Source organism: Panthera onca, chromosome B1, assembly GCF_046562875.1.
Source record: "Panthera onca isolate mPanOnc1 chromosome B1, mPanOnc1 haplotype 2, whole genome shotgun sequence".
Taxonomy (NCBI): domain Eukaryota; kingdom Metazoa; phylum Chordata; class Mammalia; order Carnivora; family Felidae; genus Panthera; species Panthera onca.
The window spans coordinates 152,817,993-152,832,584 of record NC_138342.1 but is presented as its reverse complement, the minus strand read 5'-3'; the positions used below and the strand labels follow the sequence as shown (position 1 = coordinate 152,832,584).

Below are 14,592 nucleotides of genomic sequence, written 5' to 3'. Positions count from 1 at the left end.
CACACACACATCTACAAATGTAAAACTGAAGCAAATGTTTTATTAACTAGTGCTTAGCCTTACTATGTGTGAGACACTTTGATGTGTTTTCTACTTATGTTTGGAATTCTGGTTGGAGCCAATTAAATTGAGACTAAAGCCCACTAATGGGCGATAACGTGTAGTTGGAAAACTACTGCCCAAGAATCGAGCACAGTGCTTTGTACACAATAGATGCTGGCTAAATATCTGTCGAGCAAAATGAAGAGCGTTAAGTGTACAAACAGCACTATGGACTTTGTACGTGGAACGTTTTTTACTTTGAGACCCCCTCTAAATTTGGGGTGGCTGGCGGGGACCCCAGGTATGATATGAGGGGCGCTGTGTTGGGGGTCAGGGACATCAAAGGGGATAACAGATTAGGGGGAGAAATTTCTTAGTTCACAAGTTTGCCAAGAGCTGGCCGTGTTTCTGCCCTGCAGAAATCAGCAAGAAGACTGGAAAGAGGTCCAGAGATAAACTCTTCCTCTTGGATGGTGATCAAGAAGCTCATTTTGCTCTGCCTCTGGACGAACCTTAGCCAGAAAAGAACTCAGAATCCCTTTCAACCTCTTTCAATTTTTCTGGCCCGCAATAATCAATAAATTGGTTTTTCATCCTGGAATGTCAGAACTGAAATGGACCTGAAGACCACACAATCCAGCCAGTCGTTTCCCTCGTCTTATAGGAGGCTGTGTGCTACGAGGAGACCTTGGATGGGCGGCCCTGGGGCTCACCATGTGGGGAGACCTGACCTGGCTGCTTGTCTGAGCACCCCATAGTCCTGCAATGGCTACGGTGGCCCGTCCTGCAGCACCGTCTGCCACCTCAGAGTTCTCATCCGTTGTTTATCTCAAGTCATAACTTCAACCATGGCACAAAGATGCTTATGCAAGACAAACTCGTCTGGCATCAAGTTTGGTGCGTCCCTTGTCCCCTGTGCCAGACCACGGACTGGGTTTTGTCCTGCCAGCACTTAAGACCCTTTCACATACTCTTAGCTTCTTAGTTATAATAGACTTTTAGCAACATGACCTTTCCTCCTCCTCCTCCTTCTCCTCCTCCTTCTTGAAATTACCTAAGATGCATTCAAATCTGGTTCAAGCATTTTTTACATGAAAATGATATACAAGAAAGCATAGTAACTCTTTAGGCCACACCTGTCTCTCCTGTTTTTGATTTCTTATAAATAATAAATCTATTGGGGCGCCGGGGTGCCTCAGTCAGTTAAGCATCTGACTTCAGCCCAGGTCATGATCTCACGGTTTGTGAGTTCGAGTCCTGCATCAGGCTCTCTGCTGTGAGCACAGAGCTCACTTCAGATCCTCTGTCTGCCCCTCCTCTGCTCGTGCTCTCTCTCTCTCTCTCAAAAATAATAAATAAGTAAATCTAGTTAAAAAATAAATGTATTAACTGTAACACTAACTTTAGCACTTTATACTACTTTTTGTTTGGAGCATATATAATTTCTCAAACTGATCAGGGGACCTCAAACATAGAAACCTCCTTAGAACCCTCTGCTTCCTGCCCCTTACCCCCAAACGTCTTCCTTTAACTGATCCAGTGCAGTGAACAGAGTGAGGGATGGGGGGACCAACAGTAACAAAGTTGTTGCTAGCCACCACATGCTAGACTTATGTTACCATGCCTGCTCCCCAATGAAGTGACACCACCACAATCATTGTCATCACCATCGTCATCACCACCACCACCATTTCTGAGGCTCTGAGATACTAAGTTCCTTGCCCAAAGCCAAGGTCCTTCCATGCCCTCCCTCTCACCTCCTACAGGCTGACTGCCTTCTCCTTCAAATCCAAGATGCTAAGGGGAACCTGGGTGGCTCAGTCAGTTAAGCGTCTGACTTTAGCTCAGGTCATGATCTCACAGTTTGTGGGTTCAAGCCCTGTGTCGGGCTGTGCTGATAGCTCAGAGCCTGGAGCCTGCTTCAGATTCTATGTCTCCCTCTCTTTCTGCCTGCCCCCTTGCTGTGCTCTGTCTCTCAAAAATAAAAATAAATGTTAAAAAAAATTTTTTTAAACCCAAAATGCTGCTTATGGGGTGGACACTAAAACAAATAGGTTGATTCATAGGAAAATTCCCTTATAAAACCTTTTTTTAAAACTTACTTTTTAAGAGACAGAGTGCGAGCAGGGTAGGGGCAGAGAGAGAGGGAGATACAGAATCCAGAGCAGGCTCCAGGCACACGGGGTTAGAACCCACGAACTGTGAGATCATGACCAGAGCCGAAGTTGGACACTCAACCTACTGAGCCACCCAGGAACCAGCCCCCTTATAAAGTAAAACCTTTTAATGAAGCAGTTCCAGGCTACAGAAATAAGAGTGTATTTTCAATGTTAACCAATGAACATAGTTCAAGTTTGTACAGAGATGTCAAATTGGCCATTTTTGGTTTGACTTTCTTTTCCCAAGTTATAAATGCTAATTTGCAGGCTCATACCCCATTTTCAAATGAGATACTACTGTAAATCAAAGAATAACGAATGCTGGTTTTAAAAAAAAATATATATATATACAAATACAAGGTGTTAACATTTGCAATTTGTAAATATATCTTCTAATATAGTTTACGTATTCCAGATATTCTTCAAAATACATTACATTTGTAAATACACTGTCACTTCGAATTTGAAAAAAGTCTACTTGCCATAGTGTAGAGACACGGAAGGCAGAATCAGCCACGGAACTCATGAGACTGATGCTTTCAGAGAACCGCTGTAATTTTGCAGAACACCCCACACAGCATACTGTTCTGAATTCCCCTCCTCACAAAAGCATTTTGATCTTCATTGTTAACAGATAACGCATAAGACAAGATACACCCGGTACACTAATAAAATGTAATGCTCAAAGAAAGCAAAAAAAAAAAAAAAAAAAAAAAATTACATGCAACTTGGCTCTGATCCTTTCTAACTCTGTGGATTTGTGTAAGGTTCTTTTTTTAAGTTTCTTTTTTTGATTTTTTTTTAATATTTATTTATCTGAGAGAGAGAGAGAGCGCGCGCAAGTGGGAGAGGGGCAGAGAGAGAGGGAGACACAGAATCTGAAGCAGGCTCCAGGCTCTGAGCTGTCAGCACAGAGCCTGATGTGGGGCTCAAACTGTGTCACAGACCATGAGATCATGACCTGAGCCGAAGTCAGACCCTTAACTGAGCCACCAAGGTGCCCCCTTTTTTTTAAAGTTTCCGATTCAGTGGTACTGGACTGTGTCCCAGGAACTGGTAATTTTTTAAAGCTCTAACAGGATTCTGAGGTACACATCTGGTTAAGACTAGATCACATTTCATTAGTGGTTGTGTTTTCCTCAACACTCTGCCAATCTCTAATTCCACCGTCTTCCAATGAAGTGTACAGGTAAAGCTACCTTCACTAGCCTATTTTAGTTCAGGACTGGGAAGACATTTTCAAGCAGAAAGAAAGCCTAAAATAAAAGATTGAAAAATCCAACTAGGTGAAAGCATAACACTTGCTGAATGTCAACCAACAACTATAATCAAAGTGAAAAAAAAACAAATGAGGGAAAATATGTGTACAAGACAGAGCTTTTAAGGATCATTGAAAAACAACATCAGCAACAAAATAAAACTCCAAAAAAAAAAAAAAAAGGAGCCACGGACCTAAGAGGCATTTGTCAAAGGAAAAGAAAGAAATTGTAAACAGTTCAGTCTCCGGGAGATCAAATATATGCAAATTAAAACAAAGGATATCATTTTGAACTGTCAAAGAGGCAGTTTAAACACAATACACCAAAACAGCCAGAGCTCACTGTTGGTTGAGGATATAAATTGGATCAACCACTCTGGAACACCCTCGGTAGCATTTATCAAAAGGCATCATTTATCCAACAACGATTTTACATATATCTTTAGAGCTGGTAATTCCACTTCTCCATATTTATCCTAAAAGAATAATTAGAGATGTGCACAAAGATTCGTCGCAAGGATTCTCTCTCGGAGCATAACATATTAAACAACAGGCAACAAACTACACGTTCATCAATAAGGGAGAACTGCATAAACTAGAACGCATCCATCTGATGGTACACCAACCCGCAAAACAAACTAACAAGCCAATGAAAACCTCTTCAATAATATTTCAGAACTTGGGAAAACATTCACTCTAATACTCATGGGAAAGAGGAGGTTACAAGACTTAAGTAGTAAAACAAAACAAAACTTTAATAGCGTCATCATCTCAACTTGGTAAAATATGTTCCTGAATGATACTTACCAAAATGATAACAATAGTTATCACTGAGTGGTGGGAGTATAGCAATGTTTTCCTTTACACTTTCTGTTAATTTCCAAAATTTTTGCAGTGAACAGGTATTATGTGCATAACAAGACACTCTTAGAACACCAAAATCAAGGTGATCATGTCTTTGAACTGAATCAAGATCCCACATGAATCCAATTGTTCTATACCATTGCGTTGCTTAGCAGCAAATGCCTAAGAGGGACAGTTTGGAAAAGGAAGAAGTTTGGACCAACACAGATAAGAAAGTAACCTCTTGAAAGAAAGAAAGAAAGAAAGAAAGAAAGAAAGAAAGAAAGAAAGAAAAAGAAAGAAAGAGAACTTGTGAAAGTGAAAGACCATAGGAGACTCACTTTACCCCAAGGCCAGTTGGGGCTCCTCTCCCCAGATGGGGTCCAGGACCCACGGTCACAAATGCCACTCTGGACTTCCATGTTCGGACCTTTCTTGCATTTGACAGGATTTAGCTATTTCTCAGCTAAAAGTAAGCCTAGTGGAGACTTCATTGAAAGTTACCCCAAGATCACATTAAAATCCAGCTGGAATCAAGACGTTGTGTTTCCGGTTGGCAAATTCTGAGTGAGATTTAGCCCACTTGCATATGATTTGCACATCCTTTGTACCATCTGACAGGAATGGTGTTCCATAAATCAAAGCCACCCAGCTCTCAAGTTCTAGCTCCATCCGGTAGATGGAAGGCAGCCTACAGTCAAGTTAAATCCCATTTTCCCAAAGATAGTTAAGTTTGTCACCAGAAGGACACTCGCCACCTGCTGTCTTCCTGTTGCCTAAAAATGGCAAGTGTAAGAACTCTCATGTGACCATCTCCCAGTCTATTAGCGCTGGCTCTAAGACCTCAGGGGACATCATAACAACAGTAATAACAAAAGGGTGCATTTTCTCTATTGGGTTTCCAAAAATTTTAATTTTACCTCCCCACTCCCCACATATTCATGACTCAACCACCAAGCTAGAGCTCCCTTAATAAAAACACTCCATGGGACGTTAGGAAGCTTGGGTTCTAGCATCAAGCTCTGTTTAGGCAATCTGCCTCTTGGGACCTGCCCTATTATGTATAAAAGCAGGTGCCACCAGCAGTGCTCAACTCACAGGATAGTTACAAAGTTCCATGAAAAAAAAAATGCATGTGAAAGTTCCTGGTAGGCTAAGAGGCTTACTATTCCATGGAGTTTGTGAACCAGTTGTACTGGCTTAACCAGCTGGTTCGTTAGAAAAGCAGAATCATTCCCAAGTCTCACTTCAGAAATAGTTGAGTCTGAATCTGCAATTGAATTCTGTCCCCACGTTATTGTCTGTCTCTGTCTCCATCTCTGTCTCTGACACACACACACACACACACACACACACACTCTTTGAGAAAGAGGGAGCCAAGCGGTGCCTGGGTGGCTCAGGCAGTTGAGCATTTGACTTTGGCTCAGGTCAGGATCTTGTGGCTCGTAAGTTCGAGCCCCATATCAGGCTCTCTGCTGTCAGCTTGGAGCCCGCTTCGGATCCTCTGTCTCCCTCTCTCTCTGCCCCTCTCCCACTTGTGCATGCATGTGTTCTCTCTCTTTCTCGCTCTCTCTCAAAAATAAAATAAAACATTTAAAAAGAGAGAGAGCAAGAAAGAGGGAGCCAGAATGTGAGCTACAGGACCCAGTGGACAGGATACAACAAAGTGAAATGAAAAGGAGGCCCTATTCTTACCAGTCTTTGGTTTCACCTGATAATCTGAGTGCCGTGTACGTCTCCCCCTTAAAACACTGTAAAAGCACCATAGAACTATATTTCAGTAATTACATAACTAGAGGCCAAAAACTATGCCTCTGCACAAATCCCTGAGTTACGTACAGGGTAGGGTTACATGGTCATTCATGTTTGCATTACACTCCTTTTCAGCGAAATATTCCTTACAGAGAAGTTCAAGATACCTCTCGTAGAGTATTTGAAGGACTCATTATTTATTGCTTTCAATAAGTGAGAAAAATCACCTGGAGTTCCTGTTTCCTTATATTTTAGTCTATTTGCATGGTTGGAGAAAGTTTTTGTTGTTGCTCTTCTTCTTTCTTTTGAATCTTAAGTGCGGGGAGAAACACAAATTTGTTGTTTCCAAAGTTGTTTTTAAATAGACTTTCTGGCTTTGGAACTTTCTCGAAGAGTCACCCATGGAAATATTTAAAATTATTGCTAGCTTCTGAATTTAGTCCACAGAAGTCTAACCAAAACCAAAAAACGTGGTAGTTTTAAGAATTTTATTGATGTGGTCTAGTAGAAAACAAGCATACAGAGAGCTTCCTCCCTCTTGAGCCCTGGGGGAGCTGAAGCCAAACCCTGACACCACACAGTAAGCCCACCTGCCCACCAACACCTGGGCTCCGCCCCACACAGCCCTTCTGCCCACTGGGCAAAGCTTCCCCTCTTTCAGGGCTCTTCTCTTAGCTTGAGGTGGCAGGAGGGCGATCTTGTCCAACCAAACTCATACTGAAAAACTGTCAGCTCAGTGAGTGTCTTGGGGCCTCTTATAACCCTGGCCTCTAGCACAATGCCTGGGACCGTAGTTGTTGCTCTGTAAATATCTATTGCATGTATTAATCCATTAAAATGCTTTTTTTTTTTAAGTTTTAAAAATGTATTCATTTTGAGAGAGAGAGAACAAGCAGGGGAGGGGCAGAAAGAGAGGGAGAGAGAGAGAGAGAGAGAGAGAGAGAGAGAGAATCCCAAGCAGGCTCCATGTTGTCAGCACAGAGCCTGATGCAGGGCTCAAAATCACAAGTTGTGAGATCACGATCTGAGCCAAAATCCAGCCAGACGCTTAACCAACTGAGCCACCCAGACTCCCCCACTGAAATGCTTTTTAAAGGCAGTGCCTACTGTTAGCACAAGTCACCCTCCACTTGGGGGGGTGGGGAATGTTAGAAATCATGGCTCGTGCTCGCTTCGGCAGCACAGATACTAAAATTGGAATGATGCAGAGAAGATTAGCATGGCCCCTGCACAAGGATGACACACAAATTCGTGAAGCGTTCCATAAAAAGAAAGAAAAAGAAGAAAGAAAGAAAGAAAGAAAGAAAGAAAGAAAGAAAGAAAGGAAGAAAGAAAGAAGCCATGGCTCCACGTGAACATGCAGTTAGAGAAGGAGCTGGATGCAGAAATGGCGCCACTGGGCCAGGTCAGCCCGACACAGAGATCCCACCCTGAGATCACTGCTCCTTTTCCCCAAGTCCTTGACTTTCCTCTGGTGTTTGAAAGCTCCAAGTGTCTTCACACGTCCCTAGGTAGGAACATGGGGGGATTTGTTCACTCATTCAAAAAGTATACATTTACTGAGTTTCTAACATAGGTCAGGTATTGTTCTCGGTTTTGAAGGAACAGCCAGGAACAAAACAAAAGCCCTGCCCTCTCTGAGCTTATGCTTTGTGGAGGAGACAAATCTTTGCTGTCAGCGTGGGGTAACTGCTGTGAGGAAATAAGGGAGGGAGGGAAAGAGATGCTATTTTAGATAGACAGGTGGGTCAGAAGGGCTCTCTGATGAGGAGACGTTTGAGCAGAGAGCTAACAGAAGCAAGGGAGAGAGCCATGTGAGCATCTGGGGAGGAGCAGACCAGGCCAAGGGAACAGCAAGTGCAAAGGCCCTGAGACAAAAGAGTGGGAGTATGCTAAGGAGCCTGGTTGCTGAGTACAGGAGTGCTAGAGCTACAATTTGTTAAGTAGGGCTCTCTGTCTCTCTTTTTTATGTTTATATATTTATTTTGAGAGAGAGAGAGAGGGAGCAGCAGAGGGAGAGAGAGAATCCCAAGGAGGCTCTGCGCTGCCAGCATAGAACCTGATTCGGGGCTCAATCCCTCGAAACATGAGATCGTGACCTGAGTCAAAATTGAGAGTCAGATACTCAACCAACTGAGTCACCCAGGCACCCCAAGTAGGGCTCATTTTTAAGAAGAAAGAATAGAACGTATGACTTCAACCTAAACCAAGCCTTCTACATAACAGGACAAGGAGTCTTTAGCTCTGAGTTCTCATTACGTTTAGTACACAGTGGTTTAATCCAGGAACCATCCAGAGATCTTATGGACGAGAAATGGCTGGGGAGGGGGGCCTGGGTAGAAGACCACCACCGAGGGATCCAATTAGACCACTTCCAGAAGGTACTTTCTCCTGAAAGAACCAAAATGAACATCACTCACACTTAACCCTTGTAAAGACTTCCTACATTGAAAAATAGAGCGGTTTGCCATATGATTTTCAACTTCTCAGAAAAACGTGTTGTCTCTTTGATCTGCCTAATTAAAATAGGAAAACTTGGAATCAAAGCAGTTTCATGCGTGGAAGCCGGAAAGTTCCATTTTTAGTTTGGCTATCATGTGTGCTAATCATCGTGTATTCCAAAAGCTTCTGTTGGCATTGGCCTTGGAGTTGATGTTCTGAAAGCTGATTGCAAATGTGCTTTGTGAGCAGCAGGCACTTGCCATGTGACAGCAGTGCTGAGGAGAGATGGGAGCCCCCCACACCCACCCGAAGGAACGACCATCATCTCCACTAACCCACCTCGCAACGTTTTATGCAGATCTCAAGACGGAAGTTGCCACTAAAGTGCTCTGAAAAGTGCACATGTGGGCATACACACGCACACAAACTGCTCAATGGTAATGTCTGTACTAAATTCTGGTATTGTGGACCTCAGTTCTAGGTTTCAAACTTTTTTGTTGTTTATTTATTGAGAGAGAGAGAGAGAGAGAGAGAGAGAGAGAGAGAGCATGAGCAGGGGAGGAGCAGAGAGAGGGAGAGAGACAGAATCCCAAGCAGGCTCCATACTGCCAGCACAGAGCCTGACGCGGGGCTTGATCCCAAGAACCCAAGATCATGATCTGAGCTGAAATCAGGGACTGGACACTTAACCGAGCCACCCAGGTGACTCTAGGCATCCCAAGTTTTTGAGGTGTCCTTCTGTTTATACCAAGGAGATAACTGGGTAAATGCAGATCTTATGCATAAGGATGTTCACGGGAAACCAAGTTTGCAAGAGTGAGAAAATGAAAAGAACATGAATAATGAAAATTGTAGACCACCTAACTTCCAGCACTAGGGAGTGAGATGGTTGCATCCACACACAGCAGCCCTTACCAAAGAGGCTGTTAGCACAGATGATGTAGAAGTCGAAACTGCTGATGATCAGAATATTAGCAGTAAGATAGCGAACTTTACTCTTACTTTTCTGCACCGTGTGAATTTTTATAAATCATCTCCTTTTTATGAGGAAAAAGTTATGTGCATTTTGGAAAAGCAAGTATTGAGAGACAGGAGAGAGGGAATGATTACTAATCAACTTCTCTTTCCTCCCTTGCCCGAGATGATAAACTGAGAACCCACAGGGGCCAACAATTCTGGACCATACTCAGATGAAAGTCCCACATGAGCAAAGCCACAGAGGACAGGTCCCCTCCTGCCTGTAGAACTGAACCCCTACTCTTCAGCATGAACTTAGGGGGCCTCCACGATCTCTTTCATTTTAATCACCAGTAAGTTGGACCTTGCTCAGTCTGGGGCTTCAGCTCCTGGCACTGCTTCTGCCCAGCCTTTCCTCCTAAGACCCCCTTATGAAAGATCCCACGAACCGTGAGATCATGACCTGAGCCAATATCGAGTTGGACACTTAACTGACTGAGCCACCCAGGCCCCCTGCTGTTACCTTTTTCTAATTCTTGCTCTCAATTTCAAACCGTTCAGGTGGTCACCGGCCTCACTACCATAGGAGGCCAGAGGATCTGAAGGGTGAGAGACTAGAGAAAAGGCTTATTACACTCTTTCTGCTTCAGACCAAATTTATCACTTAAAAAACTTTTTTTTTAATCTTTATTTTTGAGAGAGAGAGAGAGACAGAGCGTGAGCAGGGGAGGAACAGAGAGAGGAGACACAGAATCCAAAGCTGGCCCCAGGCTCCAAGCTGTCAGCCCAGAGCCCGACATGGGGCTCAAACCCACAAACTGCGAGATCATGACCTGAGCCGAAGTCAGTCGCTCAACCGACTGAGCCACCCAGGCGCCCCGAATTTATCATTTTTTAAATCAGAATTTAGGACTTACATAATAGTGAGTACAAGATGGAAGTCTAGGTCAGCTGCTGCTGGGTTTTTTGCTTTTGTTTGAGGAAATGGCAGCTATGGAGTTAACCTTACTTCTTAATTTAAACATAAATCACAAAATTCTAATCTGGGGGAAGGGAGAAACTACGGTTTGCTACAATGACTCCTTAGAAAGATGTTACATAAAAAGTGGGCAAACAGGAATCGCTTACGCTAGTAGATGTGAAAAGCCATTCTCCCAACACCTGCCACATTTCCACCCACCCCCCCCCCCCCACTGCCACTCAGCCCCCACACCGGAAGTGTGCTGAAGGCAGCCACAGTCACAGACCAAGCCATCTGTGAACCACCTGTTTCGCCTTGGTTTGGCCTCTCACTTAAGGATAATTCCCCGTTTCTCAAAGAGGGAAACTATCCTACAGTGATGTATTTTAGTGTTTTCCAGAAGATCCCACAAATGGGGCTTTTAAAATTGTGTAACTCATTCTCTGATGCGGCTTTCTTAGGTAAAAAGGGGGCCTGGACAGGCCACAAGAGCCACTCAAGGGCTAAAGAAAATCCTAACGGAAAAGTTCTGAGGTATTATTTTGACTAAACACGTAACTTGGTATTAGAGGCAGAACTAAATTTCCTGCTTGTAACTGTCATCAAAGACCCCTAGCAAGTCACTTGTGTCTTTTCTTCCAAATACAAAATTGCAAATCTACACAGTTTGGTCATGTCATACTTTAGGTAAAATGATTTCAATCAGTACGAATCTATTTATAATCTTTTGTCTGCTATGCTACAAAATTGAGGACGTTCAAAAATGTTTAATCCAAAATTTTCACGGCAAAGTGATGCCCTCCAGTACTGAGAAATTTACCAGCCCTCTGAGTGCCCTGCCCGCAGGAATGGATGCATAGCACACAGCTAACGAAGTCCAAAATATCCCTCAATCTCAGTTTATTTAGTAATTTCATTCTTGCTTTCGAGTCCCAGGGAATACAGAGAGCAGGTGTCTGCCTCACTAATCTTAGCCCTGGGTTGAATAATTCAAAGTTGGGACTCCTAAGAAAAAGTCTCTAAGGAACACAACGTGGAATACTAATAGAGCAATACGGTTCCGAATTTTGCAATATCCCCGAGATAAAGGGACGTACTTTGGAGTGCTGTGAACCATGACTAGAGATCACTGACTTCCTCTGAACTTGCCTACAAGCACCCGTTTAGGAAAGATACCAACCTTCATCTTTAGATGCCAAAGGAAGAAATCTCCACATCTTTCTTGAAAATTCACTCCTCGACACATTTTATACATTTACCTTATTGCAGGGGCTAGCATGTAAGCGGATATTAAAAAGCAGTCTAGTCATGCAAGACGATGGTACGTAGAGTAAATCTTAAAAGTTGGAGACAGGCAGATATAAGACAAGTTCTAACCATTGCATTGTTTCTGGCCACTCACTTATCAGCGTAAAATTTTTTGGAGGTTTGTGACTACTTTGCAGGTTGAAAATTATCTGCAAGGGAGTGTGAAATGATTTCTTCAGTTTGTGTTGTAGTGGATCTTTGCATTATTGGAGGTCTCAGTTCATCCTCATGTAAAATACTGGAAATCTGTTCAAGAGATTTCCAGAATGAGTCCTCGGCCAACTGTTGGTTGAAACAGGATGATAACAGCTGTTCTTTTAATTACTACCTTTTTTTAAAAAGTAAGCTCTACACCTGACGTGGGGCTTGAACTCACGACCCCGAGATCAAGAGTCGCGTGCTCTACCAGTGACCGAGCCAGCTAGGCGCCCCTTAACAGCTACCTTAATTTTTTTGAGACAGGGTCTCCCACTCTACAGCAAAGCTGAAGGAAGTATGTAAACCTGCCCTGTTCTTTGGCGCGTTAAACAGCGTCCCATGATCTATGGGGTTGTAGGATGGACAACTAAGACCTGACTATGCTAATCCTGCACATTTCCAAGAAACAGCAGCACCCAGCCTTTTGATTTCACAGGTCAATAAAAAAAATGGTTTGGGTATCTGTAGAGAACTGATTTGAGATGGCAAGAGTTTTATTTGACCAGGGGTACACAGTACAGAGAATGACACAGAAGTTTAAAAGGTCAATTTTTTAAAGTGAAAAAAACTTTTGAAGTCCCCACCCCACCCTTGATTTTCTTTTTCCTATTTTGCCTCATGGCACCCATCTGCTGATCAGTCAGGAACGGTGGGGATAGACTTCTGCTACCAAGCTTCCTTGACCTTGGATCCACGTCCACGGAGCACAGCTTACGCGCACCGACCCACACCACTACTGACTCCAGATGGGGGTCTTGCGCTCCTCTCCAAACTTCACAGCCCACCCCACCCCATTCCCACTGACTCACTACCACTGCCACCTTCCATAAAGGTTCCCAAACCTCTAATTTAGACCATCGTTTACAGCTCCTTTTGTTCACTTCCTCTCGTCTAACTTGCTCATGTTTCATAAAAATTTAATTACTAAAAGCTCCTTCAGGGTACAAAGCTATTTTATTTGCACACAGTTTGCTGCATACACAGAAAAGCTCAACACGCGTTTCCAGCCAGCCCAACCCCCAGCGCTTGGTAATTACAGCCAAAGGTTCAGAAACTCTTACTGAAGACACAGTAGGTTCACATGTGGAAAACAAACACGTGTCAACAGCTTCTAAGAACACTTGAACGTTACATGAAAAGTAAAAAGACTGTGTACCTTAAAATGTTACTCAAGAAAGTAATTTCAAAAAAATAATTTCAAACTATTAGGGCTCAAATGCGGAGACCACTTAAGTTTAATATTTATTAGAGCAAGAATCAGAAAATTATTGTACATAGTATAAACTCTTTCATACAAAACATATTTATTTGCACATGTTTCTGAAAACTACTTGTAAAAACTCTTTTTGAGTAATACCACATTTGACTTACGTCAGGGTTCATTTGGTAAGGTTTTTATTTTGTGGAAAGTAAGGCACACCAGGAGAGTCAATGTGGGTTCACGGTTAACCTGGAATTTGGCCTATTTCTTTGGACAAATCTTGTTTTCAAAATCATTCCGGCATGAGGACTTTCTCTGCACATGATCTGCTTTTACCAGAGTCCGGTGGAGGACCCGGGGAACTCTTCAGCTCCCTCGTTAACTCATGACCTCAGGAACTAGCAAGCTTACACAGAGGCCAACTACGGTTCCCCCTGTGTGGATGGTGCCATGCGGTCCATTCCCGGCCTCAGGAGAATCGAGCGGTGGAGAGGACGAGGGGACAGTGCCCAGCACAGAGCAGAGGTATGAAGGAGACTACTGTGGACAGCACAGCTAAGAGGCTGTATTTTAAACACCGTGCTGTGCATCTGTGGGGGCAAACCTCACGCAACTCAAATCCCCAAGTCTAGATCTGTTTTCTCTCTCCAGCAGAACACGCAGGAAGGGGGAGGGAAATGAGAGAGCACATGTGGCCCAGTAGCACAACTGAAAACCGCCCACTGCAGGCAGAACAAAAAGGACGATGGGAAGGGAGCCTCAAAAGGTGTGATTTTGATGCCGCCTCGACCTAACCGAGGGGCTAAAATTGGGCAACACTGAGAGGAGCTGAAAAGGAAATACAACTACCTGGGAGGGAGAGCGGGATAGATTTAACAGGATCCTGGAATCCTCTCTACCTGCTCCACGTTTCCCCACATTTAAGTCAACAGTACAGAAAAGAAAGGACAGAGAACAAGTATCAGGGCACAGGTGAACTCCAGCTCCTCTCTCAGGGGACAGGAAAGGCACATGGAAGGCAGATGGTGCAAAAGCCCAAAACACTATATTCTGAGAGGAAATTAAAAAAACACCTTCAAATCCAGAATACATGGCAACTAACTTTCAGTCGAGTTCAATGACCCAAGCTCCTCCCTCCCTCAGTGAGTAGTCAGAACAAACTGTCCTGACAGAAATGTTTCAAAGGCCAGAGTCCTGTTTTCTTATATTAAAGATACATTTTATGAGGCTGTTTTCTCTCTCTATAGGTCCAGTTCATAAAACAGTCAAATTGTTTCATGTACAAAAGCAGTGCAGTCGAAGATGTTTCCAGAGTGTGCTGCGTTGTCACTCTGACGATGCTCTTCCGTCTCTTTACTCAAGTCCCAAAGTAAGTTTCTTCAGATTTCTTGATTTTTCAAGGATGACCTTCTCAGCGAAGCTGTATTTTGCAGCAAAGTCCCAGTGAACGACATAACGAGCAGGGGATCTG

The 14,592-nt window shown here is 43.5% G+C and overlaps 1 protein-coding gene and 1 non-coding gene across 2 annotated transcripts in view; one reads left to right on the top strand and one right to left on the bottom strand.

Moving 5' to 3' along the window:
• Positions 1-14,592, bottom strand: part of XKR6 (XK related 6) — a 320,599-nt gene that overhangs the window by 212,022 nt on the left and 93,985 nt on the right. The window lies entirely within an intron of this gene.
• On the top strand, positions 7,219-7,325 carry LOC132693397 (U6 spliceosomal RNA). The gene has a single exon (XR_009616783.1). It is a non-coding gene; the product is annotated as a U6 spliceosomal RNA (small nuclear RNA).